General features: G+C 40.8%; 1 protein-coding gene across 1 annotated transcript in view; it reads right to left on the reverse strand.

The window, feature by feature from the left end:
- The window catches only part of LOC108714456 (beta-1,3-galactosyltransferase 2), a 37828-nt gene extending 12073 nt beyond the window's left edge, over window positions 1-25755 (reverse strand). The window contains exon 1 of the mRNA XM_041590636.1: window positions 25658-25755. The gene's annotated coding sequence lies outside the window, so the exon portion shown is untranslated. The remainder of the gene's footprint in view (window positions 1-25657) is intronic.
- Window positions 25756-27859: the final 2104 nt, after the last annotated feature.

Here is a 27859-nt window from a genome sequence, read left to right on the forward strand (position 1 = left end):
TGTTGTCCAGTTAAACAACTTCTCTTTACTAATATATGATAAAATGTTTGAACTGTTAAAATATCCCTAGGTCATTTCCAAATGTCTTTGCAAGCAGTTTCCATTCCTGTTTTTTTTTTAACCTTTGCAAGCATTTAATTATATTATTGTAACAGTGAGCATTATGCTTGACCCATTATTTGCAAGTACAGGCTGCTTGACCTGACTTTTGAGGCCTACTTAATTACTTTTGATCTTCACATTATCCCCTGTAGTGTAGGGAGTTGAATGGATTATTTTAGGAAGACAGAAGGGTCATTATTTGGTCAATTTGGCATGGATGCCAAATAATTTTTTTCTGTATAAAATATTATTCCTGTTCATGAGAAACACAGAAAGTGCAAAGGTTAGTCTAATCACAATAATAAAAGCAGGGGTGATACAGCGTTCTAGAGAACCCATCATAGCTAGGGACCAGTTAGCAACAAATATATCCAATGAGAGAATAATATATAATACAAATAAAATAAGTGTTGGTTTCTAAATAATTAATTGATCAATTCTCATTAAAAAAAAGTGGACAGCCAGCCTACTCATCACAGCATTTTAAAACACCATAAACTCATATCAAATACAGTAGAACCCAGGCACGTTTCAGGGGCTGCTGCCGCCTGAGGCAGCAGCCCCTATGCCGCCCCTCCTCCTGCTCCGCTCTTCTAACTACCAGCGTCGGAGCGGGTGGAGGAGCCGCATCGCTAGTGCAGTGAGCGCTATTGCGCTCGCTGCGCTAGAAGAGCCGAATTTCCGTTTTAAAAAATGGAAATTCGGCTCTTAAAGTTACCAGAGGCGGCTTTTTGCCGCCCCTGGTAACTGGCCGCTCCGTGCCGCCTGAGGCAAGATTCTCACCTTGCCTCATGGCCGGAGCGGCCCTGGTAGAACCCCCATTTTAAGTTTTCCAGGGAACCAGAAAAAAATTGTGTAAAAACTGCAGGGAAAATGTATTATGCATGTTACACAGGTAGGACCACAAAATAATGGTGTAAAATGCAGGAAAACTTAACATCAGGGTATGTAGAATTGAGGTTTCACTATATCAAACATATCAAAGAACAACTCATTTAAAAAGGCTAAAAAGTCAGTTGGGAATGTACAAGGAGTGGTATTCAAATCTCAAAACCCTAAACTCTCTTTCAATTAATTATTAGCTACCATGAACTCTAATTTCCAACACTTCTACCCGCCGGGCCAGACCCCCTCTCCCGATCTCCTGGTCCTAAAACAAAAACATTTGCAGGGGGCCCTAGACAGCAGTCCCCCCAGTCCGACCCTGACTGCGTGCATGCATGAACGCGGCACAAGATCTTTTCTTTAGGGGGCAGCCGATCGGGGGAGCAGGTCTGGGCCAGTGGGGGCCCGTGAGGATGGATAAAATAGTCTATGAGAGAGAGCCTTCCGGCACGTCAGAGCTTTCTGGATAACGGGATTACCGATAATGGAACCCTTACCTGTATAATTAAAATAATTACAAACATACCAGAATAAAAACTGATGTAAGTGAATGGGACGTATAGGGTCAGTATGTCAGATAAAAACGGTTGCTAAAATGTCATGATTTTACATCAGAAATACCGTTAGATAAGAGAACCTCCAGGAAAAGTGGTCAAGACCAATTGCAATTTTGCAAGCAAACTGAAACTAGATCTACAATCATATAGTTAATGGCTTAGTAAAAACAACAGTCCATCAAGTTCAACTATTTTCTTTTTTTAACCCAAAAAACCTATGCATCTAGAAAACTATGTATCTGTCCCTTTGTCTAATTACAGAGCAGCTTTTCCATTTTCATGTGACTGTGGTTCTGCTTATATTGGTGTTTGCTCTACCTCATATGATGGCCATAAAAGTTGTTTCTTTTCTCTGCAACAAAGACACTGAAAACAAGTGATAGAAGAATTAGGTCTTGCTGAAAGGCTGTTCTGTTCATTGTCTTGCATACCCAGACTTAACATGCAAACATGCCATTCCAGGAACCCACATGCAGTGGCAGCCATGGCCTGTAGCCAAATTCATTGTAATGAAGTGGTGTCAGAAAGTATGTCTTGTCTGCTTTGTGCTGTATCCATTTACTTTAGCCTTTGAGTAGCCCTCTACTCTGTAATTAGGGACTGCAGTTATATTATGAGGGCTGATATACTTCTAAATAAATCTTATTGAGAAGTTCAGATTTGTTTCCCTAGGTAATCACCAGATCTGGACACACTGATAATGCTCAAAAAGAAGATAAGGTTTATTGGTAAGGTGCGCCAAACTGCAGATTAGTAATACAGCAATCACACAGGTCCGAACAAAGATATAACGTTTATTTTTATACCTTGATCAAAACATCATTAGCATTATCACACTCTAAGGGCTCTTACTCACTGGCGTTCTGACCTGCGCTCCCCTGCGTTCTGTTTTTTGGCGTTCAGCCGCAGGGGAGCGCAGGAATAGACGCATGTCATTATTTCAAATGGGGCTGTACTCACTCAGGCGCGTGTAGGCGCCGAACGCAGGAAAAATGCAGCATGTTGCGTCTCAACCTGCGTTCGGCGCCTACACGCGCCTGAGTGAGTACAGCCCCATTTGAAATAATGACATGCGTCTATTCCTGCGCTCCCCGGCGGCTGAACGCCAAAAAACGGAACACAGGGGAGCGCAGGTCAGAACGCCAGTGAGTAAGAGCCCGAAATCATATTCATAGGTTAGTTAATCACATACGTATTTGATGGTTATCATTTATTGGTTTTTGATACACAACGTCATCTGTTAAGGAGCAGATGTCCAGACACTTGTTGTCCAGTTAAACAACTTCTCTTTACTAATATATGATAAAATGTTTGAACTGTTGAAATATCCCTAGGTCATTTCCAAATGCCTTTGCAAGCAGTTTCCATTCCTGTTTTTTTTTAACCTTTGCAAGCATTTAATTATATTATTGTAACAGTGAGCATTATGCTTGACCCATTATTTGCAAGTACAGGCTGCTTGACCTGACTTTTGAAGCCTACTTAATTACTTTTGATCTTCACATTATCCCCTGTAGTGTAGGGAGTTGAATGGATTATTTTAGGAAGACAGAAGGGTCATTATTTGGTCAATTTGGCATGGATGCCAAATCATTTTTTTCTGTATAAAATATTATTCCTGTTCATGAGAAACACAGAAAGTGCAAAGGTTAGTCTAATCACAATAATAAAAGCAGGGGTGATACAGCATTCTAAAGAACCCATCATAGCTAGGGACCAGTTAGCAACACATATATCAATGAGAGAATAATATATAATACAAATAAAATAAGTGCTGGGTTCTAAATAATTAATTGATCAATTCTCATTAAAAAAAGTGGACAGCCAGCCTACTCATCACAGCATTTTAAAACACCATAAACTCATATCAAATACAGTAGAACCCCCATTTTAAGTTTTCCAGGGAACCAGAAAAAAATTGTGTAAAAACTGCAGGGAAAATGTAAAATCAGGGAAATGTATTATGCATGTTACACAGGTAGGACCACAAAATAATGGTGTAAAATGCAGGAAAACATAACATCAGGGTATGCAGAATTGAGGTTTCACTATATCAAACATATGAAAGAACAATTCATTTAAAAAGGATAAAAAGTCAGTTGGGAATGTACAAGGAGTGGTATTCAAATCTCAAAACCCTAAACTCTCTTTCAATTAATTATTAGCTACCATGAACTCTAATTTCCAACACTTCCACCACTGGCCTAGATTAGGGATCAGACATTTAGAAGATTTGCTAGTGGAAGACACTTACCCCACCCTGATCCACTTAAGATGGCATAGATTCCCCATCTCCCAACCTGCCACTAACTATTCAGATCAAATAAAGTAGTAAAAGAACAGATCAGCCAATGTTCTGCCCCTGACAGCAATCGTACGAAAGTTATGTCTGACAAAGCTGGTGACAGTCTCCCACTGAAAATCGTACACTCGGCAATACACGCAGAGATATTATCGGCAGCTGACAGAAATTTTTTAACCTGTCCGATCGACCAAACGACCGATCTCCGTGGGACGAAAAATGACGGGACTCTCCACACACGGTCCGAAAATTGTACGAATCCTCGATTCGTACGATCGGATCTTTGCGTCTATGGCCGGCTTAGAGAAAAGCTAATCCAACCTACGATTCAAGCACCATGCATTTATAACTCGATTTGATTCTCAGGTAGTTAGCACCATGATCCCATCCTATGAAAGCAGACTATGGGATTCCAACCCTTAAAAACTAATATCTGACCTCTATAAATCCCTGCTCCCCAGCCTAGGGAAACCTTTGGAAAGAGCCAAGAATAAATGGGTCAACGACATACCCCACATGGATGATGATATGTGGGAATAGATAACAAGCAGGGTATATGACTACCTGATTTCTATTACAGACAGAATGATACAGTATAGGATAATGCATAGGACGTAGATCACCTCATTGAGACTGCAAGCTATAGGTAAGAATCCCAATGCCAATGGGGATCTCCAGATGTCAATCTCCAGATGCTGGGTTCTTCCACTTATTATGGGCATGTTCTGTAGTATATAATATTGGTCCAAAGTGGTAAAATACCTCAATGAACAAATCCTATTACTTGGAAAGCTAACTCCATAAGCATATTTATTAGGCCTAATAGATGACATAGTGCTCTTGAACAAAACTAGAACCCTACTCAGAACATTATGTTGAATTGTAATGAAGTGGATAAGCCCCAACCGCAGACTACTCAACAATGGGTGCAACTAATAAACAGCAAGCTGGCCATTATTAAGTTAACCTACATAGCCAGACGTTGCCCCCCAAAATTTGAGAAGGTAAGGGACCCATGGTTGGAGGCCAACCCAGAGGCAGACCCCCAGGTCTGATAATACTAACTGTGTCCTGCTACTTATGACTTGTTGTAATGTTGTGATGTTAATGACCCTCATTCTGTAACTGTAATATGTTTTTGTTTATATTTTTTTGTTGTGTTGTTTAAAAAAATGCACAATAAAAACCTTAAAAAAAATTAGCTACCATGTTGTTAATTCAAAAAGTTCATAAGATGGATATATCATATAGTAGTAAATGGAGAATATGGTGTGACAGCGTGATATAAAACAAAAGCCAGATAATAAGATACTTCATTGGTAATATTGAATATAATTAAAATGGGGGTGTTTAAAAACACATTACACACCATCTTACTCCTGTAAGAGGAGGGACCCCTCCCTTCTGTGACACAAGCGATTTTATTGCAGGGTAATAATGGTAACCGTATCACTATACTGAAAATAACAACTACTGTCAATTTTGATCAAAAAGTCCACCAAAAATGTACACCATGGGGCTCATTTATCAACACTGGGCAAATTTGCCTATGGGCAGTTACCTATAGCAACCAATCAATGATTAGCTTTTTAAAGTCAGCTGCAAGTAGAAAAATGAATGCAGCAATCTGATTGGTTGCAATGGGTTACTGCCCATGGTCAAACTTGCCCAGTGTTGATAAATGACCCCCAATGTACGCAAAATATTGTCACTCCTACTTGTAAGCTTGATCTATGTATATTGAAAAGATTTCAAGGAGAGATACATCCATAGACTAATTATGTATGCCCCATTGTGATTAAGCTTGCTTCCTCTAAAGTAGTATTCAGTATAAGTCACGAATAGTGTCTTTTATACCAAAATTGGTCTCCTATTTGTACAAGATATATTGTATAAGTGTTTCTCGAATCCTTGCTCGCGTGTCAATTATCGATTAACAGAGAACTATACCCCGAGAACAATGTAGGTCTCTATAAAAAGATATTGCATAAAACAGCTCTTGTGTAAAACCCAGCTTCATGTAAATAAACCATTTCCATAATATTATACTTTTTAAGTAGTATGCGCCATTGGGTAATCATAAATAGAAAATTGCCATTTTAAAAAATAAGGGCCGCCCCTGGGATCCTACGATTCACAGTGCACACAAACAAACCAAACAAACTATACATGTTAGGTCTCATGAGCCAATTAACAGTCAGAGTTCTGTCTTTTGCTTCCACACTTCTTTCTGTTACAGTTAGAGCTGCAGTATTTCTGGTCAGGTGATCTCTGAGGCAGCACACAGACCATCACAAAATGGTGGTTCAAGGCAAGAGATGTAAACGGTCAATATTTACTTAAAGGGATACTGTCATGGGAAAAAAAAATTTTTTCAAAATGAATCAGTTAATAGTGCTGCTCCAGCAGAATTCTGCACTGAAATCCATTTCTCAAAGGAGCAAACAGATTTTTTTATATTCAATTCTGAAATCTGACATGGGGCCAGACATATTGTCAATTTCCCAGCTGCCCCAAGTCATGTGACTTGTGCTCTGATAAACTTAAATTACTCTTTACTGCTGTCCTGCAACTTGGAGTGATATCACCCCCCTCCCTTTTCCCCCCCAGCAGCCAAACAAAAGAACAATGGGAAGGTAACCAGATAACAGCTCCCTAACACAAGATAACAGCTGCCTGGTAGATCTAAGAACAACACTCAATAGTAAAACCCATGTCCCACTGAGACACATTCAGTTACATTGAGAAGGAAAAACAGCAGCCTGCCAGAAAGCATTTCTCTCCTAAAGTGCAGGCACACGTCACATGACCAGGGGCAGCTGGGAAATTGACAAAATGTCTAGCCCCATGTCAGATTTCAAAATGGAATATAAAAAAATCTGTTTGCTCTTTTGAGAAATGGATTTCAGTGCAAAATTCTGCTGGAGTAGCACTATTAACTGATGCGTTTTGAAAAAAACACGTTTTCCGATGACAGGATCCCTTTAAATATATATACCAGTTTGGTAAGATTCTTTAATATGCCACTTAATTTGATATCAACTATCTGTTGATCAAGTATTCATTTTGGGGGTATAGTTTTCTTTTAAAAAGGGGGTTTTTCTTTTGTGCCCTCTAAATCAACTAATCACTCTTTAACAATTAAAGATCTAAATTTAATTGCACGGAAATTACTTAGTTAGTTACAATGGTCCAAAAATAACAATTGTTAAATTAACTACCATTGCGTTATCTAATAGAATCTGGATATAATTACTATAATCGGGTTATATCATTGCAACCAATTTAAGCACTGTATATATGATATGATATATTATATTCTACTTTAGTTGTGTTTCATTGGATTATTTAGTAATATGATTGTTATTTTGTTACGAGACTTTCTGTAGAATAGAATAAAGTAATGTGGTTTATTTGACCTTTATCTGATTTACCCAATCTAATTTGGCTTACCACAGTAACCAATATGACATAACAGTGCTTCCTCTTTAAGTAATTGTCACTTTGTTCACTTATTGTCACTTTTGGTCTCTTGACAAAGCTACGCTGGGTAGCAAAACGGCGGTTGAGAAGTGAAGACCCCTATCCCTATGGAAGAGGGGCCCCTATCTGATCCTCTGCACAGAGGTCTCTCAGGAATTGTCTCTCCCCAGGTACATACTGAGCTAATCTGAGAGATATGATGTTCGTTGGATGTAATTAGATGGAGGGTTTTTGTGCACTACATTATTTTTGTTTGAGCAATATTCATACAAGATCTTGCCATCTCCATGATGGTGAAATGTCATATTTACAATGTGACTGAGGCTATACATTCCTAACATCAGAAATCTAGGGATCCAGACTTGTATCGTTTTTTTTTTTTTGACACATTCATTAGGATTAGCAATAGACTTTTCGCTCCCCTGCGTCATTTTGGTGTGGGTGCTGGGGGTTATGCACGAGAGTACCCATGTGGATGACAGTGGGACATAGTTAACCAGGTGTCTGGTTGCATATTCTCGCACCTGGTTCCAGAACCTTTTATTTCTGGGCAAGTTCACAGACAGTGTATTAGATCTGCCTTTGTCTGTCCACATTTTTGAACAGTATTTCTGGTGTTAAAGGGGAAGGAAACCTAGTTGGCGCAAAAACACTCCCGCCCCTCCCGTGTGTTGCCCACCCTCCCTCCTCCCCCCTGGCCTACCCGTCCCACTGGGCAAATGCCCCTAACTTGTTACTTACCTTCTGCGCAGGTCCAGTCCAGGGAGTTCACAGATGACATCTTCTTCCACGCGATCTTCTTCCTGCTTTGACCGGCGCATGCGCAGTAGGAGCATTTCACCTTTACGATCTACTTCGCATGCGCCAAAAGTACTGCGTGACTTTTGGCACATGCGCAGTAGATCCGTACCCGAGAAATGCTCCTACTGCGCATGCGCCAAAACGCCGGTCAAAGCAGGAAGAAGATCGCGTGGAAGAAGATGTTGTCTGTGAACTCCCTGGACTGGACCTGCGCAGAAGGGTAAGTAACAAGTTAGTGGCATTTGCCCAGCGGGATGGGTAGGCCAGGGGGGAGGAGGGAGGTTGGGCAACACACGGGAGGGGGGGAGGGTTTTTGCGCCAACTAGGTTTCCTTACCCTTTAAGTAGGTTCTGTGCAATAGATTCTGAAACATTTCTCTATAAATGCTAGAGAGTAGGGTGCACCAAAGTTGCCTATACGATTTTACTATCGCTTCCATGTCTAATTCTGGTATGTCTATAGTCCACTGTCTTGATCCTGAGGGTAGTCATAATCTAAGTTTTCCATAGGAACCTGTAATTGTGAGATATAGCTCCCTTGGCGGAGATAGTTTTTAGGAGAAAACTATCTAGGGTATTGTCCCAGTCTTTATCTGATAGTAGTCGGATGGTTCTGCTGGTATACGTCTGGGCCTGTAAGAAGACATACAGTATATATTGTTGGCTGGGGGGGGGGAGCTATCCTGTAGCTGTGTTAGTGTAAGGGGTTTGTGGTCTTTGACATTTGTTAGTTGGCGCATTGTTGTCGCCCCTTATTTCCTCCAATCCTGATAAACTGTCAGTGTTGTAATTGGAAGGGCCATAGTATTTTATCAAATGCCTTTTCTGCGTCAAGGCTTAAAAGGACATTCCTGTTGTTTGGTCAAAATTATTGTTGCCAGTATTGCCGTTCAAATACCCCGTGTTGAATGACAATTGCGCACAAAGCCCAGTTTGGAGTCTTTGGGCTATTATTTTGGAAAGTATTTTAAGGTCAACATTCAACAGGGAGATGGAACGGTAAGACGTTAATTGAGTCAGATCCTTGTGTGCTTTGGGGATTAATGTGGTGTATGCTTCTATCTGTTCTTTGATGATGTCGCCTTTCTGAAAGATAGTGTTGTGTACATTTGTTCACAGTTCTGTAGTGTATGGACTTAAAGGGATACTGTCATGGGAAAAAAATTTTTTTCAAAATAAACCAGTTAATAGTGCTGCTCCAGCAGAATTCTGCACTGAAATCCATTTCTCAAAAGAGCCAACAGATTTTTTTATATTCAATTTTGAAATCTGACATGGGGCTAGACATATTGTCAATTTCCCAGCTGCCCCAAGTCATGTGACTTGTGCTCTGATAAACTTCAATCACTCTTTACTGCTGTACTGCAAGTTGGACTGATATCACCCCCTCCCTTTTCCTCCCCTGCAGCCAAACAAAAGAACAATGGGAAGGTAACCAGATAGCAGCTCCCTAACACAAGATAACAGCTGCCCGGTAGATCTAAGAACAAGACTCAATAGTAAAAACCCATGTCCCACTGAGACACATTGAGTTACATTGAGAAGGAAAAACAGCAGCCTGCCAGAAAGCATTTCTCTCCTAAAGTGCAGGCACACGTCACATGACCAGGGGCAGCTGGGAAATTGACAAAATGTCTAGCCCCATGTCAGATTTCAAAATGGAATATAAAAAAATCTGTTTGCTCTTTTGAGAAATGGATTTCAGTGCAGAATTCTGCTGGAGTAGCACTATTAACTGATTCATTTTGAAAAAAACATGTTTTTCCCATGACAGTATCCCTTTAATATTTTGTAATATTCCGCTGTGTAGCCATCTGGGCCTGGTGATTTGTTGCTGGCTAATGTTTTTATTGTGGATGTTACTTCTGTATTCGTTATGGGTGCATTTAGCATGTCCCTTTGAGTTTGGGTTATTTCTGCTAGAGAAGCTTTGTTTAGTGCACAATTTATTAGTTCTTCTTGGGGATTGACCAAATTCATTTGGTGCCCAAAGCAAAATCAGCTCCAGAAACTGAACAGATGTAGTGGCAGATTTGTTTTTTATAAAACTAAAGTCAAACTCCGGGCACTCTCCTGGAAGAAAGAGGGTTGGCCGGCCCAGCAGCTGGAAGTTTACATAGATCACCAGCAACTCTACGAAAAAGAAAGGCCTTTACAGATATAGCAAAGCTACTGCATCAACACAACATACACTATCGCTGGGGATATCCAGTTAAATTAATAGTCCAAAGAAAATGGCATGCCTGCCGCCTTACTTACAGCGGAAGAGGCAAAAAAAAAAAGCACTAACCTGATGGAACATCAACCCAAGAGACAAAGAAAGAGCTTCCTCTTCAAAGCATACAGTGCCAGCTTCACCAAAAAAGCTGAGGAAAGAATGGCTCACGGTATAGAGATGAATACAACAATACAAATATATTAAAGGTGCCTTTTACCCCTGGAGCAGCAACACTAATAGGGCAATACGACACATGGAGAAATTCCCCTGAGTACAGGACTCCAGAGCCCCCACTGGCTCCAACATACGTAAGCAAGGAGTTGACTAGTGGTATTTCACATATATTTACCACATGCATAAATTGCAGTTAATGTTTAAAGTTTTATACAATGTTGCCATACTTGTCCTACTTTTCTTTTCCTGGTTTGGTGTTTTATACACTCATTCAGTTATATATGGAACTATATTGTGATGCTAAAGGTCATTGTGCAACTCTGTCTATAAAAATATCTTTAAAGTGGTTGTTCACCTTTACACAACTAGTTGTTTTCAGATAGATATTCCAGAGATGCTTCTAAGAAATGTATCAAGTAAATGTTGCAAAATTGCAGTTTACAGTCTGCACCTGAATTACTAAACACTAGAGACAGGGACATTCAACTTTAAACTTAGATTTTGGAAAAACAGTAAAAAATAAATAATGGAAAGTAATTAGAAAAAGTCTTTATTTCTGAGGAACAATCTGAAAATGGCTGAACTGAAAAAGTGTTTGAAAGGTGAATAAACTGCTGTGGGCAAATTAGAGGTCTGACATCCAGAAAATATCCGATTTTACTCCCTAAACGCGAGGGGACTAAACTCTCCTCAAAAACCAAACCAAGCTCTGGGAGATTCGTATAAAGCAAAGGCTGATAGACCTTACCAAGAAACACCCTTTTAGTTAAAAAAAAAACCTAAACAGACATTACCCCCACAATTATCACGCAAATTCTCAAAACAAACCGAAGGGGGTTTCTATAGTAATAAGTTCCAAAATAACATTCCAAGTGAAACAGACCATTGCGGCCCCCGCAGGCAGATTCTTAATGTTCATATGTGTATTGGGAAATACTAATTATACATTAGAGAACATATATGACCCAAACAAAAAAAAGGTACATTTTCTTTCACGTAATCTTCCCAGATTACTAATTTAAAAAAAGTGAATTGCATAGTAGCTGGGGACTTCAATATGACTCTGAACCCCCACTTACAGTAAGAACAAACTATAAAATACCACTGAATCAAGCAAAGAGCTATAGGAACCTGTTGCACAACTTCACATTAATAGATATATGGGGGGCAAAGTTCCCAACCTCAAAAGACTACACCTATTTTTCACCAAGGTTTTACTCATACTAGAATTGACCTATTTCTTACAGACCCCCAAACTACTTCATAGGTTAACAAAGCATGGATAGGGCTAAGAACGTGGGCAGGCCATGCCCCTATAGGCATAGAACTTCCATATAGTTCGAACACAGAGAAATTGCCCTGGAGGCTCAATTATAGGATACTGCAAACATTATTTTGCAAACAACACATTGAACAAACACAATACTTCAGGAATAACGACCCAGCAGATACAAACTTGCAAATGGCATGGCTGGCACATAAAGCAGTCATTACAGGTGAACTGATTTCAAAGGTAAAACAGCTAAAAAAAAAAAAAAGGAGAAATGCAACTAGAAGCACAACTAACAGAATTAGAGAAAAAAACGAATTCAAAACTCAATACAAACATAGCCAACCAGATAACGAAAGAATGAGCTAAGCGAAACAAAATAATAGCAGCCAAAACTGCATATAGATTACAGCGTTTAAAACAGTTATGGGCATATTTATCAAGAGTCGAATTACGAATTGAAAAACTTTGAAATTCAAAAAAACCAACCGAAATTAAGTCAAAGTTTTTTTTTGGTGGAATAGGTCAGTTTTCGATCTAATAGGTCCATATTCGGCTAATTCAAATCGTACGAATCTAAGGAATAGCGCATTCGATCAAATTCGATTCAAAGTTTTTCCAAAAAAAAACTTTGATTTTTCAAAGTCCACCAATTGACTCCAAATAGGTTCTAGGAGGTTCCCCATAGGCTAAAACAGCAATTCGGCAGGTTTTAGATGGTGAATGGTCGAAGTCGAATTTTTAAAGAGTCAGTACATGATATAGTTCGATATTCAAATTTTCACATTTTTATTTCAAATTCAAATCGAATTTGGACTATTCTCTAGTTAAAGTACACAAAACAAAAAATAGCTCGAAATTCTAATTTTTTTCATTCGAAAATTCACTTCGATCTTTGCTAAATCTGCCCTTTATATTACACTAAAGGGAATAAAGCTGACAGATTACTGGCAAACCTACTTAGACAAAAACAAGCGCAAGCCTGAATCCAATACTTAACATCAGCGCAGACAAAGATCACAAAAAAATAAAACAAATCACAAATAAATTTGCACAATACTACGAATCATTATACAATCTCAGATCTAGTTCGGAAACACTGAAACCTCTAGTAGCTAAAATGAATATATACCTAAATAAAATAACCCTCCCAACACCTTCAGCACAACAACTGGAGACATTAAGTAAACTGATCACAATAGAAGAAATCCAATCAGCAATAAAAGATCTGAAACCAGAAAAAGCACCAGGTCCAGATGGCTTCACTAATCAGTATTACAAAACTTTTATGAATCATCTAGCTCCACGTTTAGTAAAATTATATTAAAATTTTTATGGACATGGGACAAATTAATCCAGAATACCTCCAAGCCCATATTATAATCTTGCCTAAACTGGGGGAAAATCAAGATCATGTCAAAATTTTAGACCTATTACACTCCTCAATACAGACCTTATAATTTACTCTGTTATTGACTGAAATACTTAACCTGGTGCTGCCTTCCATAATCAAAAATGATTGATTGGTTTAATATTAAAAAGACAAGGGACAGATAGCACCAGTAAATATGGGTAGATATGGAGGCAGATAGGGCACAAGACTCTCACAAAAAGTTTTTGGTTACCAAACCAAACAGATCATCAACTGAAAATGTATTGCCCACCACAAAACTATCATTAAAAATATGGGACACATCATCAACAAAGCATAAGTTTGGACCTTTCCCCTCACCCCTACTACCGAGAACAACAATCAAACAAATTATACCACATATCTCCCTAAAGAAATGGTCTGAGGCTGGAATTCTTAAGCTGGTATTTTGTAACAATGCTAAGACGCTTTTAGAATTTTTCCTGCACTAGTAAAATTGGTGTGTTTTTATTTAGAAACACTACTACAGTTGATATAAAGAAACTGGGGGCAACCATTCAAAACACAGGTTACACAGCAGATAACAGATGCACACTATAAAATACCATTGTATTCTATTATACAGCTTATTTGTTATCTGCTAAGTAAACGTGCCTTTTCTCCTTTCTCAGCTTGAATGGCTGACCCCATGACTACACAGGAGTTTCTTTATATCAACTGTAGTAGTGTTTCTGAAGCAAACACACCACGCGACTAGTTTTTAAGGACGCTTTGTTACACACACTTCATGCCTCTGAGGAAGCCAATTGGGTCGGTGAAACGCGTCAGGTGGAAGTGACGTCACCACGAGGGACACCACGTTGAATTCCAACCGGTGACACCTGCTAAAGACTTACCTATATGTGACTAAAACTCATGCAAACAAATGTGAGTTGCCTCACGAGGAAACTTCGGGGACTCTAGTGGATGGGAAAATTCGAGGAGGCAGTTCGTGTGAACTAACCCTAAAGAGCTAACTAATCCTACGTTTGTTTTTTATTGTTTTAAACCCCATGACTACACAGCAGCTTATTCTTATAAAGATAGTAGTCCTTCTAAAGCAAACACATAACTTTTACCAAAGCAGGACAACAGTCCATGATATTTTAATTACTTTAAAATGCTTTTATATTTTGGTGTTATTGTTCCTTAAAGGTTAAGGTTTTATTTCAGCTTCTTTTATCAGAACCCTTTCATGCATGAATGCTTATTTCATTAGTTACACCATGGCATTACCATTCAAATACCTACTGGCCCAGCCCAGGATGACATCATGTGCTAGACAGTTTTCACTCGTTAATGATCGTCAAATATTGAGCCTCAATTTCAAACAGCAGTTGTGCCAAGTATTTCATTTAGCTTTCTGCACTTTCACTTACTGTGCCATGTCAAAGGGCAGACTTCTTCTTTCAAGTGAAGCAGAAGAACTGAAATAAATGAGTTTCATGCTTCAGGGTATTGGCCTGCAGTTGCTTTGGAGTGTTTGGCAACTGAAACCTTTGAGATCTAATAGCTGTGAAATGTGATTCAGTCCACAAAATACTGTGACTGTTAAGATATGTGTAGGGACCCTGAGGTGTAAGTTCCACTTGTCATTTGGAGCCTCATGGTGTATACAGGGTTTCTGGATTGGTGTAGCATGGCTGATCCCAAAAGCAGCCACAAGGTGGTGCTGTGCAACCATATAAAAGGGGATGCCATGTGCTCAGTCAGATTACTGCTGGAGGATTCCTACTTTCCCTTTCATGTAGGAAGGTGACCAGAACTTATGCAAAGATGTAGGGGGCTAAAAAGAGTTCGATAGCCCTGTGGGCTGATGCAGGGTACTCCAAAAGCCAGGAAAGCTAAACCATGCCGGTTTGGAGCTTGGATGGACATCTTTGGTGCTCTCTCTATGGATGGTGCTGGGAGCTGTAGTTCTGCAGAGGAATTCTGTGTGCTCATGTTATAGACAACGTTGGGAGCTGGATGTAAGGAGTAAAGGGGGTTTACTGTGCTCGTGCTATAGACAGTGCTGGGAGCAATACCCTGAAGGATTTAAAGCCTTGTTGTGTGCTCGGCTAGGAGAGTCTGGAGCTTCTAAATATTTCATCGCTGTGGATGTCTGTTCCAGCTCGGGAGGAGCCTACCCATCTGTGTAAATCCCAAGGGTGAGTTGTACCTAAGGGAGGGTAGAAAAAGAATAAGGATCCAGCGTATCTCTTGTTTGTGAGACAGGCTGTTTGTGTGCCTGCCACGTGGGAGCCAATATCTTGTCCAGTGGGAAAGGTATTTGGGGCAGGTAGCGCTACCTGGGGACACGTGCTCTTTGGGGAAAAGGGACTGAGACTCTTTGTCTGCCAAAGGCGTTGTGGGACTTTGCCTGGCATGGATGATCAGGAAATGGACTGCCACAGGTTCCCAGGGGAGTGGGTTACAAATGATATGATGTAAATGTGTTTTATTTCCCCTTTACACTTTCCTTATATAAAGTTGTGGTTTGTTACATAATAAAGTGTGTGAGTGATTTGTTTCCTAATGGGACTATCCTCAGGTGTATTCCAGGACCCCATTAGGTGGAGGCACTGCCAGAGAAGAGTTTCCCAATACCTTTCACCTTGCAAAGGGAACTCAGGACCCAAGTTGGTAAGCTGGTACAACCTTGGCACCAGGGGGGTCGCAAAGAGGGTGTTACATGTATTAATATGTGTGTGCTCTCATACAGATCCTATACTAATCTGATACTGATACAGTGTCATGTAACATGTATCTTTGTCTGCTAATGCAGAAGTGTTAATAAAGTTATGTCTTCTTGAAGCAAGAGAAGCATTGTGTCTGTGTGCAGTTTGTCCTCTGTCTAAAAGAAAGCTGCAGGCTCACGTGAGATTGAACTCTTAAAGGAAAACTATACCCACCAAACAATGTAGGTCTCTATAAAAAGATATTGCATAAAACAGCTCATATGTAAAATCCTGCTTCATGTAAATAAACCATTTTCATAATAATATACTTTTCTAGTAGTATGTGCCATTGGGTAATCATAAATAGAAAATTGCCATTTTAAAAAAATAAGGGCTGCCCCCTGGGATCGTAGGATTCACTGTGCACGCAAACATACCAACAAACCATACATGTTAGGTCACATCATGAGCCAATTAACAGACAGTGCTGTGTCTTTTGCTTCCACACTTCTTCCTGTTACAGTTAGAGTTGAAGTATTTCTGGTCAGGTGATCTCTGAGGCAGCACACAGACCATCATGAAATGGTGGCTCAAGGCAAGAGATGTAAAAGGGCAATATTTACTTAAATATATATTCCAGTTTGGTAAGATTCTTTAATATGCCACTTAATATGATATGAACTATCTGTTGCTTAAGTGTTCATTTTGGGGGTATATTTCTCCTTTAAGCAGAATGGCAACAGGTTTTTGGCCCAGGAGAGAGGGAGGAAACCGATGGAGCAGGCTGATATTGCACCTGATGAATCTTAAAGAAACCATCCTGCATGAACCCACAGAGGACACAGACTTGGATGAGGACAGAAGTAAGAAAGAGGAGGCTTATGCTGAGGTAATTCAATTTTTGAATGATAAAAATCTGTTTCCGATTATGAGAGAAGCAGCTTATGATGGAAGGAAAGCACGTGAAATCCTGAGAAATCACTATACTGGTAAAAAAATTATATTTTTATGAAAATGGTTGAATTAGAGACCTACAGTGTTCTGCGGTATAGGCATTGGTAGGAAGGCAGGAGTCTATGACACTGAAAGAAACCAGGTATTTGGGGTAAGGGATGTGGAAGAAAAAAACAAAAGCATGGGACTCTGTTTAAAGCAGAATACAGTCATCTCACCAAGAATTTATTATTGTGCAACACAATAACATTTATTATACTTGTAGGAACATTAGCTTTTTTTGTATGGTAGGCAAGCAGGTTTCCTATGTAGAGAGGAGACGGGGGACACAAAAATACAGAAAAATAGAACTTTGCCTTTACTTTATTCACTCAAAACACATTGGCGTTTGTCTTCACACGGCATCAGAGATAATGTAATCTTCCTGACTAGCCCAGGGCCTCCTCTGGCTAGCTCTAGTTAACCCCATTTTACTCATAGATCATCAGAGATGTTAACTTATCTCTTTCAGCCAGGCCACAAAATACACTTCCCTGTATATTTTTAGGACAGATGGGTGTTTTCCAAACACACTTGTCACAAACTGTATATATAAATGTTGCTGCAGGCAGCAGAATACATGCTATGCTTTGCTATGACTAAAACACTAAAAATAAGTTGCTAAATTATAAACTCCGTTACTCCGAAACTAATACAGCACCTGATCTTTCACATATTGACAGCGACCAGGCTCCTGATCCCTAGATATTGGAAAACGACAGCAGTACCTAGCAAAAGGGAACTAATGATACTAATAGACTCAAATCTTACATATGAACAAATGGCGCTCAGATCCAACAGACGATTACAACTCAGCTCAACCTCCATGCAAATGTGGAAGAGATGGAAAGGTGCCTATTTCTTCCAAGACCAGACATGAGACTATCCCTGCCAGCAAGATAATATACAGACGGGCATAGACCCATACCCTGCAAAGAAAGAAGGAAGAATTGACGACCAACTGGCCTCATTTCTGTAGGATGGCCCTATTCAGATTTGATTGCCCCCCCCTTCCCTCCCCAATCTTTTTTCCCTTCTTCTCTCACCTTTCTTCTACTCTTTGCTCTTCTATCCTAACAGCCTCTAGTTGGACGTTAGTCCAGCAACAAGTCAACTCTAATAACTGTTTCCTCTGTTACACCAATGCTTGACTGGTGTCTACTGTGAGGCTGTTTATGAAAATGTTAAAACAATAAAAACCTTTGAATTAAAAAAAAAAAAACACTATAAATAATGGAATAAGTACAAGTGTCCACACACCTAATATGTGACATATTTCAGGGGCTCAAAAGTAATTGGACCAGGAGTTCAATTGAATTAAAGCTGAAAGTCTTAAGTTCAACTGCATCTGATTTGTTTCATTTAAAATTCATTGTGGTAATGTACAGAACCAAAATTAGAAAAAAAAGTTGTCTGTCCAAATATTTATGGACCTAACTGTATGTGGTGGAGGGCTGGTAATGGAAGTCGGTGTTGACCACTTCCAGTTTTTAAACCACAGCCACTTTAAACCACACCCATGTTACCACAATGACTTTAAAGATCATGTCCACAATAATGGTGGTAGCACACCAAAAAACCAAATGGTTGGTGCTGACTGCAGGGATATCTCTATGATATCACTATGTGTACCCCTAAATTCATAATCCTTCTCGTCCCCTGTGGATAACACAGCAACCCCCGGCACATGATTAAACACCTTTAGTAGCATAGGGGAGGTAGAGTATGGCACACATAGGGAGTATAGGGCAGTCAGAATATCGGACACACAGGGAGCATAGGGCAGTCAGAGTATGGGACACACAGGGAGCATAGGGCAGTCAGAGTATGGGACACACAGGGAGCATAGGGCAGGCAAAGCATGGTACACATTGTTATTGACTTATTGTATTGGAAGTGAAAAGGATTCAAACCTTGTTCTTGAAAACAGCCGGGTTCCATTTACCTACTGCTCTCCACCTTTCCTCCACAAAAAGCTACACATGACAGAACTCATCATAAATTCAATGAAGGTCAGAGGTTGGATGGAAATAATAGTTTTTATAGAAAACGAAGTGCTGGAAATGTCATTAAAAAACCCGCTATAAAATGTTTTTATTGTCAACCAAGTGTTAAAGGGGTTGTTCACCTTAGTTCAGTTGGTTTTAGACAGTTCACCAGAAATAAAGACTTTTTCCAATTACTTTCTATTTTCTATATGTGACTGCTCGATTTTATAAAGTTTTTACCAGAATCGACTAAATCGAGCTTTTTTTAATAATAAATACGAGTTTGGTCATGGCTGTTTTATTTAAAAAATGAGATAGATTTGAATTTTAGTAAATAACCCTTCGATTGCCATTGCTACTTTTTAATACTTATCCTTCTATTTATTCCACCTCCTATTCATATTCCAGTCTCTTATTCAAATCAATGTATGGTTGCTAGGGTAATTTGAACCCTAGTTACCAGATTGCTGAAACTGCAAACTGGAGAGCTGCTGAATAAAACCCTAAATAACTCAAAAACCACAAATAATAAAAAAAAATGAAAAGCAATTGCAAATTGTCTCAGAATATCATTCTCATCATCTTGACAAGTCTTGTATAAAAGATCCATGCTTGAATGAAATGAGCCTGAACAGCAACTGTGCTTTTGGGCACAGAAATTTTCAGGTAGGCATTTTCAGGCTGAAACACAGCACACCTGCTCTTTTACATATTTTCCAATAAAGAGCCTGGGAGCTGTAGTAGGCAGTAACCCGGCTGGCACAACTACCAGATTATTTCCAAGTAGTCTAAGGTACTGCAAGGCTATGTTATATTTTATACAGAATGACTAAAACAAGGTCAGCAACAATAAAATTATAAAAATTCAACTCATAACGAATAATTTACAGCCCAAATTGAGGAAGCAGCTAACTCTGTTGCTACTCATAGAAAGCACATCTGAAACCTAGTTTATTTGCTTAAAGCTGGGGTAACATATCTATTTCTGAAACATTTGAAGCTGAAATCCTGGATAAATGTATAAGCTTACCACTGTCAATGTTGGGTGCGGGTGCTCATGCCCCAGACCTTCAGCATAGGGGGGTCAAACATAAAAAATTCTAGTTGTAGGCAGGCACCAAACCGGAACATCCAAGAGTAGAACCCAGAAGCCCAATGTTTAAATAGTACAAAAATATTTATATTTACATTATGTATAAAGGATAAAAGCCTTACGCGTTTGTGTCATCAAGAGACACTAATCATAGGCTAACTTGCTTTAGACACACAAAGACTATTTAAAGGAGAAGGAGCCAATCAGAGGTTGTTTAGGCGGAGTTTGCAAAGCCAGCCCATATGCTTCCAAATGTCGTTATCTCTGATGGCTCATTGAAACATACATACTATATAGATACATTGTAAACGTACACAATAAATCAATAACATAATGCAAAAACACAATAAAGTATATGACGGTCCCAATTATATAAAACAAGAAATAGCAAATTCAGAGTTGTCCTCGGAATTTGATATTTCCTGTTTCATATAAAACTGGGGTAATACAACATTTTATAAAACTGGGGTAATACAAAATCAGAAAACTGCACGCCTTAACTGTACTGGTAACATTACAGTAACCATTTTCCTCTGTACACCCCTATTTCTTCAACTTGGATCCCCAAACTACAAATTCCAGCGTGCCCAGATTCTATGTCATTCTGGCAATTGTAGTACAGGGATTTGTATAACCACTAAAATAAAACAAACAACATTGCTATAGACAAAGGATATGTCCCTCAATGCACCTCTAATTGCAGCTTTAATCGTATAATTATATATAATGAAATCATTTGTTCAGGTCCGATATCCGGTATACAAACGCCCTACACCAATAACTATTACTATTGTACGGTAACATAGCAACAGTCTGAGCCAACAGTCTTGCAATATTTGCCTGATAACGTAAGAAAGCTCATTCCTGTAATGTTTTTCATTTTATCTCTGGTAGTACCGAAGAGAACAAAATCCAGAAACTACATACATTCATTGTACATCGATTTAGTAAATGTCTGCCAGCCCTGCATTATTACTCTGTATATGCAATACAAGATGGGTGGCTGGGTGTAGAATGGTGAGTATATTATGTGCACGTTTACAGAGTGCAATGGGTTAAAAAGGTTCAGAATTTTAGAGAATCCATGTTCTGCTGCTGATCTAGAACAGTTTTGATACATAAATATATGTATAAAGCACACTAACCATTAAATATTTCTCACATCCAATTTAGATGTATACACTCAGTAGTGGCAGTTTCATTTGTCAAATATTATCCGTCAACCCTCCCAGTGATTTCATTGGGTCTCTAACACAGCATTTGTCACTAAAAGTTATCTTCATTTCCTTGGGTACATACAAATGTCTCTGGTGTTTGCCCAGCTGTCAGGTGCCCTGGTCCAGTAGATACCATGGTCAGATTAGGGCATCTTGGCAAAGGAATGAATACGATAAAGTTAGCCAGCTTACAAAATCAACCAATTTGGATACACATAAAGGTAGGTTTGGCTTCAGTATGAAACAGCATGTCTCATCATTTTTCAGTCTATATAACAATGCTATAGAGGCTAGAAACTAATTTATGTCAGCTTGGCTGAAAGATACAGGTGTTTCCTCTCGTTCTAGAGAAACTAGGGACATTTACGATCACGGTCACATGTTCAGTGGTATCTGCACCCAGCTTTGCTGGAAAATACAGGATTAACCCCCTTCTTCTGCTGGAGAAACTTTGGATACCTAGGAGCATTTTATCATGTTTGGTGGTTTCTGACCCAAATTTGGCTAGAATATACCGGTGTTACGTCCTCCTCTTGCTGGAGAAACCATGGACACTTAGGATCACTGGCAAGTGCTTGGTGGTATCTGACCTGCATTTGAATGGGATATAGAGAAGTTTTGATCTCCTACTGCTGGAGAAACTGTGGGCACCTGTCACATGTTTGGTGGTATCTGATCACAACTTGGTTGTAAAAATACAGGAGTTCCCCCTCCTTCTGCTGGAGAAACTGTGGATACTTAGGAGCACTGACTCATGCTTGGTGATACCTGACCTCAGCTTGGTTGGACACTACAGAAGTTTTGCTCTCCTTCTGCTGGAAAACTTTGGGCACCAACTATCACATTTTGGTGGTATCTGATCACAACTTGACTAGAAAGTGCAGGAGCAATCCTGCTGGATAAACTGCCCCCCACTAAGGGGTAATTTACCTTTAAATTAACTTTAAGTATGATGTAGAGCAGGGATCCTCAAACTTTTGAACCCGAGAGCAACATTCAGACGTGAAAGGAGTTGGGGAGCAATACTAGCATGAAAAATGTTCTTGAGGGTGCCAAATAAGGGCTGTGATTGGCCATTTGGCAGCCCCTATGTGGATTGTCAACCTACATTGAGGCTCTGTTTGGCAGTGCACCTGGTTTTTATACAACCAAAACTTGCCTCCAAGCCTGGAATTCAAAAATAATCACCTGCTTTGAGGCCACTGGGAGCAACATCCAAAGGGTTGGAGAGCAACATGTTGCTCATGATCTTCTGGTTGGGGATCACTGATATAGAGAGTGATATTCTGATACAATTTGAAATTGGTTTTCATTTTTTATTATTCTTAAATTATTAAGCTTTTTTTATGAAGCAGCTCTCCAGTTTGCAATTTCAGCAATCTGGTTGCTAGGGTCCATATTATCCTAGCAACCATGTATTGATATCAATTGTATTTTGAATTGAGAAAGTCAGTCAGATGACTGGTAAAACGTCTTCAAGAAAAGCACAGCAAGTCCAGTTGATTTGACTTATTTATACAGATATACCATTACCTGGATGAATGAGAATCTTCACAAAAATGAGGGAATACAGGGTTATAAGTGAATGAATGCTCATAGTACAAGTTGATCCAGGGACTAGTCCGATTGCCATCTTGGAGTCAGGAAGGTTTTTTTCCCCCTCTGAGTCAAATTGGAGAGGCTTCATGGGTTTCTTTTTTGCCTTCCTCTGGATCAACTAGCAGTTAGGCAGGTTATATACAGACCTAAGGTTGAACTTGATGGACGTGTGTCTTTCTTCAACCTAACTTACTATGTTACTATGTAAAAGCAAAAGAGCATTTTTTCCCACCAGTTGGGTGACTGGCAGTTTGTTCTCCTTTCTTGCGAGTAAAACAATGTTTTAGAAAACCAAAACATTCAATTGAATTAATGATAAATGAGAATTTTAATACACAAACCCCAAAAACGCCCCTGACTGCAGTTCACCCGCTGCGGCAAAACAAGTTGCTTCCACCCCCCTCTCTCACCCTGTTTTCATTTATGAACAGAGTGTTCTGGATGACTGACGTTGCCACGAGGCATATTTATCATAATTATAAGAGATTATATAGAGATTAGAAGGAGGCAGTTCACAACATTTCCTGGAATGCAGTGGTGCCGCCATTTCACATTTTTATAGATCCCCCAACTAAGCATGGGCTCTGAATCATTGGCCAGAGGATAAATGAATCAGCATTTCTTCATATACTGCATTTTTTACAGTTCCAAATTGAAAAACAAAAACTGGCTTTAGTTACCCTTATCAATACATTTCTAAAAGAGATGGCTCAGCAGTGGTTTTATGGAAGCAAAGACCCAGCGCGAGCGTGTACATGTGCATGCGGATGCTTAGCCGCGGCTCCCCATTGCTAAAGGAGAATGCGGCTGGGCATGAAAATTTGCCGCCCTAGGCCTATGTGGCCTCGCCACAAATCCGGGCCTGCAGTCTGTGTTGAAACAGACTGGAATGTGCTGCATTACAACCACAGAATAAAATGCATCTGGGCACATTAACCTTAAAGGGCTAGTTCACCTTCCAAACATTTGTTTCAGTTGTTTTCAGATTGTTAACTAGAAATAAAGACTTTTCTCAATTGCTTCCCATCATTTATTTTTTACTGTTTTTCCAAAATCGAAGTTTACTCTTCCTCCCTCAGTCTGGCAACTCTGTAATTCAGGTGCAGATTCAGAACTGCTACAATTTGCTGCATTAGTTGATACATTTCTCAGCAGCATCTGTGGTAATATTAGCAACTATTGTATCAATTTTAACAGCTGCCTTTAAAGGAGAATTCAACCCAAAACTTAAAAAAACCCTACCCCCTACCCTACATAGACCCCTCCCCCCCCAGGCAAATGCCCCTAACTCTTTACTTACCCCTTCGTGCAGATTCTGTCCAGCAGAGTTCACGGGCACTAGTGATGTGCGGGTCAGGGTTTTCCTGAACCGCACCCAACCATAACCCGCCCTGCTCCAACCCGCGCCCGCCGGCACCTGCACTTCCGGGGTCCTTTTATAGACCCGCGCCGACCCGCCCCGCCGAGGACGTCACCATGACGTCACAAAAGGGGTGGGGCGAGCAGACGCGAGACTATAAAACCGGAACCTGGAAGCCGGCATTTGAAGGTGGCCACCCGTGAGGAGCAGTGTGAGGTCAACCTGAACCCGCCCGACCCGCGGGTCCTGCAGGTATCGGGTCGGCCCGCACATCACTAACGGGCACCATCTTCAGCCGCTTCGGAATGATTTTTGGAATGAGACTGGCGTAGCGCCACATGCGCAGTTGGAGCAATTTTCTGTTTCACGGCAACTGCGCATGCGCTGAAACTCACGAAAATTGCTGAAGCACCGGTCTCATTCCAAAGATTAATGAAGCGTCTGAAGATGTTGCCCGTGAACTCCGCTGGGCAGAATCTGCACGAAGGGGTAAGTAAAGAGTTATTAGGGGGCATTTGTCTGAGGGGCAGCAAGACTGGGGGGGAGGAGCTAAGGGGTTTATGTAGGGTAGGGGGTAGGGATTTTTCTACTTTAGGGTTTAGTTCTCCTTTAATATATCTCAGGGACTCTGCACAGCAGGTACAAAGATAAGAAATATATAAAATAAATGTATCAATTTAGAACAGTTTACAGGGTCGGCGACCCCCCTCCCTAACGCTGCTTAAAAAACAACAACTTTATACTTCAATATTAGAAAAACAATCACACATAAAAAATAAGAAGTAATTGGGAAAAAGTCTTTATTACTGTTGAACTTCTGAAACCAACGGAACTGAAAAAAAGTGTTGGAAAGTGAATGTTGCTGTAGAAGGAGAGATCCGAGATGTTGCTGGTGATGCTGGGTGTGACTAGTGAAGTGACTAGTGAAGTGACACTAGTGAAAGAGAAACTACTCGTTATGCGCCCGTTACAATGTGCTGCGACTTCCTGAGACTGCGGGGTCTCCGGGGAGAAGTGACTGAAACTGCACGAAGTTCTCCGGGGCGGAAAAACCCGAATTCCGCTCTTCTGATAAACTGCAACTCAGCAGCCCCTGCACTTACACGAGTCACTTTATTACATGTGTAAAGTAAAGGAATCCCCAGTGATGGAGACGTTGGAAGTTCATGCACAAGAGACAATATAATTTTTGGAGACTAGAGAGACATCGCTGTAGAACTGACACTGGGGCAGCTCATTCCAGACCCCCCCCCCCCAGGCTGAGATGCCAGACACTCACTCCATTCTACAGACTAATCGTTAGTATTGCGTCTGCCACTGACTCCCATCTCCCGCGACCCCTCTAATAATAATAATAATAACAATAATAAGGGTGTCGTATTGCTATTTCACCCATAAAGCAGATCTCACTCCCCGCTGCCTATAACAGGTGCCACCCCCCACCATAACAAGCCCCGTGTATTCTGTATTCTGCATTCCTGCACCCAGCGCTGTCCCGTTAGAGGCCCAGCCCATTAGCCCAGTGTGTGGCTGCTGCTCCCTTACCTTGAGCAGTGATGCTGTTGCTCCTCTACATGTCATCTCTTCTCTCCCTCACTCTGTGCAGCCGCCGCCGCTGCTCTCCCCTCTATCTCTGTAACCACTCCCCGAGCTGACTGGCAGCGCTTGGACATGCGCACAGCTGGCTGCTTCTGTGCAGATGTGCGGCTCCTTCCTAAATCTCCAGCAGCAGATCAGCGACTCTTCCCACAAGCCCCGCTCTCTGATGCCAGGGAACATGAACAGTATTCTATTCTGCATCACGTATCAAATCTCTATCACTGTAGGACTCTGGATCACACTAAGCCATAATTAAATATAGTAATGTACTCAGTGTGGACTGGGACGCCAGGGTCCCCCAAATACCTTTGACCAGGGGCCAACCAAGTAATCTTAGATCAGGGGCCGCTCTCAGTACCATTCTTTCCTCTTCTCACTCAACCTCTATTCTCTAGTCTCTATTCTTTATATACTATAATCTATTATTCCATCTATTTAGTCTCTTTGTTCTCCTAGAAATAAGGAATGACCAGTGGCGGAACTACTGGAGGAGCAGGTGGTGCGAGCGTGCCAGGGCCCACACCCCCTCGGGGCCCCCCGGCAGCCCGCACCACTGAAATGCGGGCCTAAAATACGCGTACGGAGGGGGGCGGGGGGTCCGGCTGCACCCCTCTAGTTACGTTACATAAAATAGGGCAGCACCAGCACCTGGGCCCACAGGGACTTTCCTGGTATCCTGGTGGGCCAGTCCAACACTGAATGTCCTGAATACAGCCAACAGAATCCATACCATCCTGTGCCATGCATTCCCAAAGAGCACAACCCAGCTAATAAAATATGTAGTGTCCTTCAGTCAGCTGATCTCAATATAGAAAAACTCAGGGCCGGATTAACATAGCAGGCACCCCTAAGCCCACAGTCATTCGTCGCCCCGTTCCATCCCTTTTATTTAATCACATTTTCATCATCAGAACCAGAGCTATGGGGATTAGAGTACAGGAAATGTTAAAAACTATCATATATCCTGCACCTCCCTAGTGTTTCTGAACCAATGTGGGTGTGGTTGGGCAGCATGCGGCCCCCTAAAATCCTGCCACCGTAGGCCTGTGTGTCCTCTCCACAAATCCAGACCTGGAAAAACTGCCTGCTGGTCTTACATTCAAAATATCCTTTGCGAAAGATTCAGCCGAATACTAAACCAAATCTGAATCCTAATTTGCATATGAAAATTAGGGATGGGATGGAAAAAACATTTTTTACTTCCTTGTTTTGTGCCAAAAAGTCACGCAATATCCCTCCCTGCCCATAATTTGCGTATGCAAATTAAGATTCGGATTTAGTTGACAAGGCAGAAGGATTCGGCCGAATCCTGCTGAAAAAGCTAGAATCCCAAACCGAATACTGGATTCAGTGCATCCCTTTTATTTTATAGCCCCTATGTGGACAGGCAGTCTATGTGAGGCTCTGTTTGGCAGTACATCTGGTATTATGTAACGATGCACCGAATCCAGGATTCGGTTCTGCCAGGATTCAGCCTTTTTCAGCAGGATTCAGATTCGGCTGAACCGAATCCGAATCCTAATTTGCATATGCAGGAGGGAAATCACGTGAATTTTGTCACAAAACAAGGAAGTCAAAACCGTGTTCCCCTTCCCATCCCTAATTTACATATGCAAATTTGGATTCAGATTTGGTCCGGTATTCACCAAGGATTTGTGGGTTCGGCCGAATCCAAAATAGTGGATTCGGTGCATCCCTAGTATTATGCAACCACAACTTGCCTCCAAGCCAGGAATTCAAAAATAAGCACCTGCTTTGAGGCCATTGGGAGTAACAGCCAAGGAGTTTTTGAGCAAAATGTCGCTCGCGAGCCATTGGTTGGGTATAACTGGTCTACGGCATCTTATAGCAGCCCCTCCGACATTTGCCAGAACCCACAGATTGCAAATCTGGACCTGACTGTCTGTCTCTAACTTAACTAGATATCAGAAATTCTCTAGCTTTGGGCACAAATCTTCAGCTTGAGTCACTTCACTTAGCTGAATTGCAAAGTGAATCGGAATTTTTGCACGTCAGGGGTAGCCCCTTCCATACACTATCATTTTAGGCTGGGGCCATGCAGTGTGCCAGGTCTAGACAAAATAGGCCCAAACAGCCCCCACTAGCAAACTAAACAGTGACTGACTATGGCATTTTACAGCAGCCCCT

This window comes from Xenopus laevis, chromosome 4L (assembly GCF_017654675.1).
Source record: "Xenopus laevis strain J_2021 chromosome 4L, Xenopus_laevis_v10.1, whole genome shotgun sequence".
NCBI classification, from domain to species: domain Eukaryota; kingdom Metazoa; phylum Chordata; class Amphibia; order Anura; family Pipidae; genus Xenopus; species Xenopus laevis.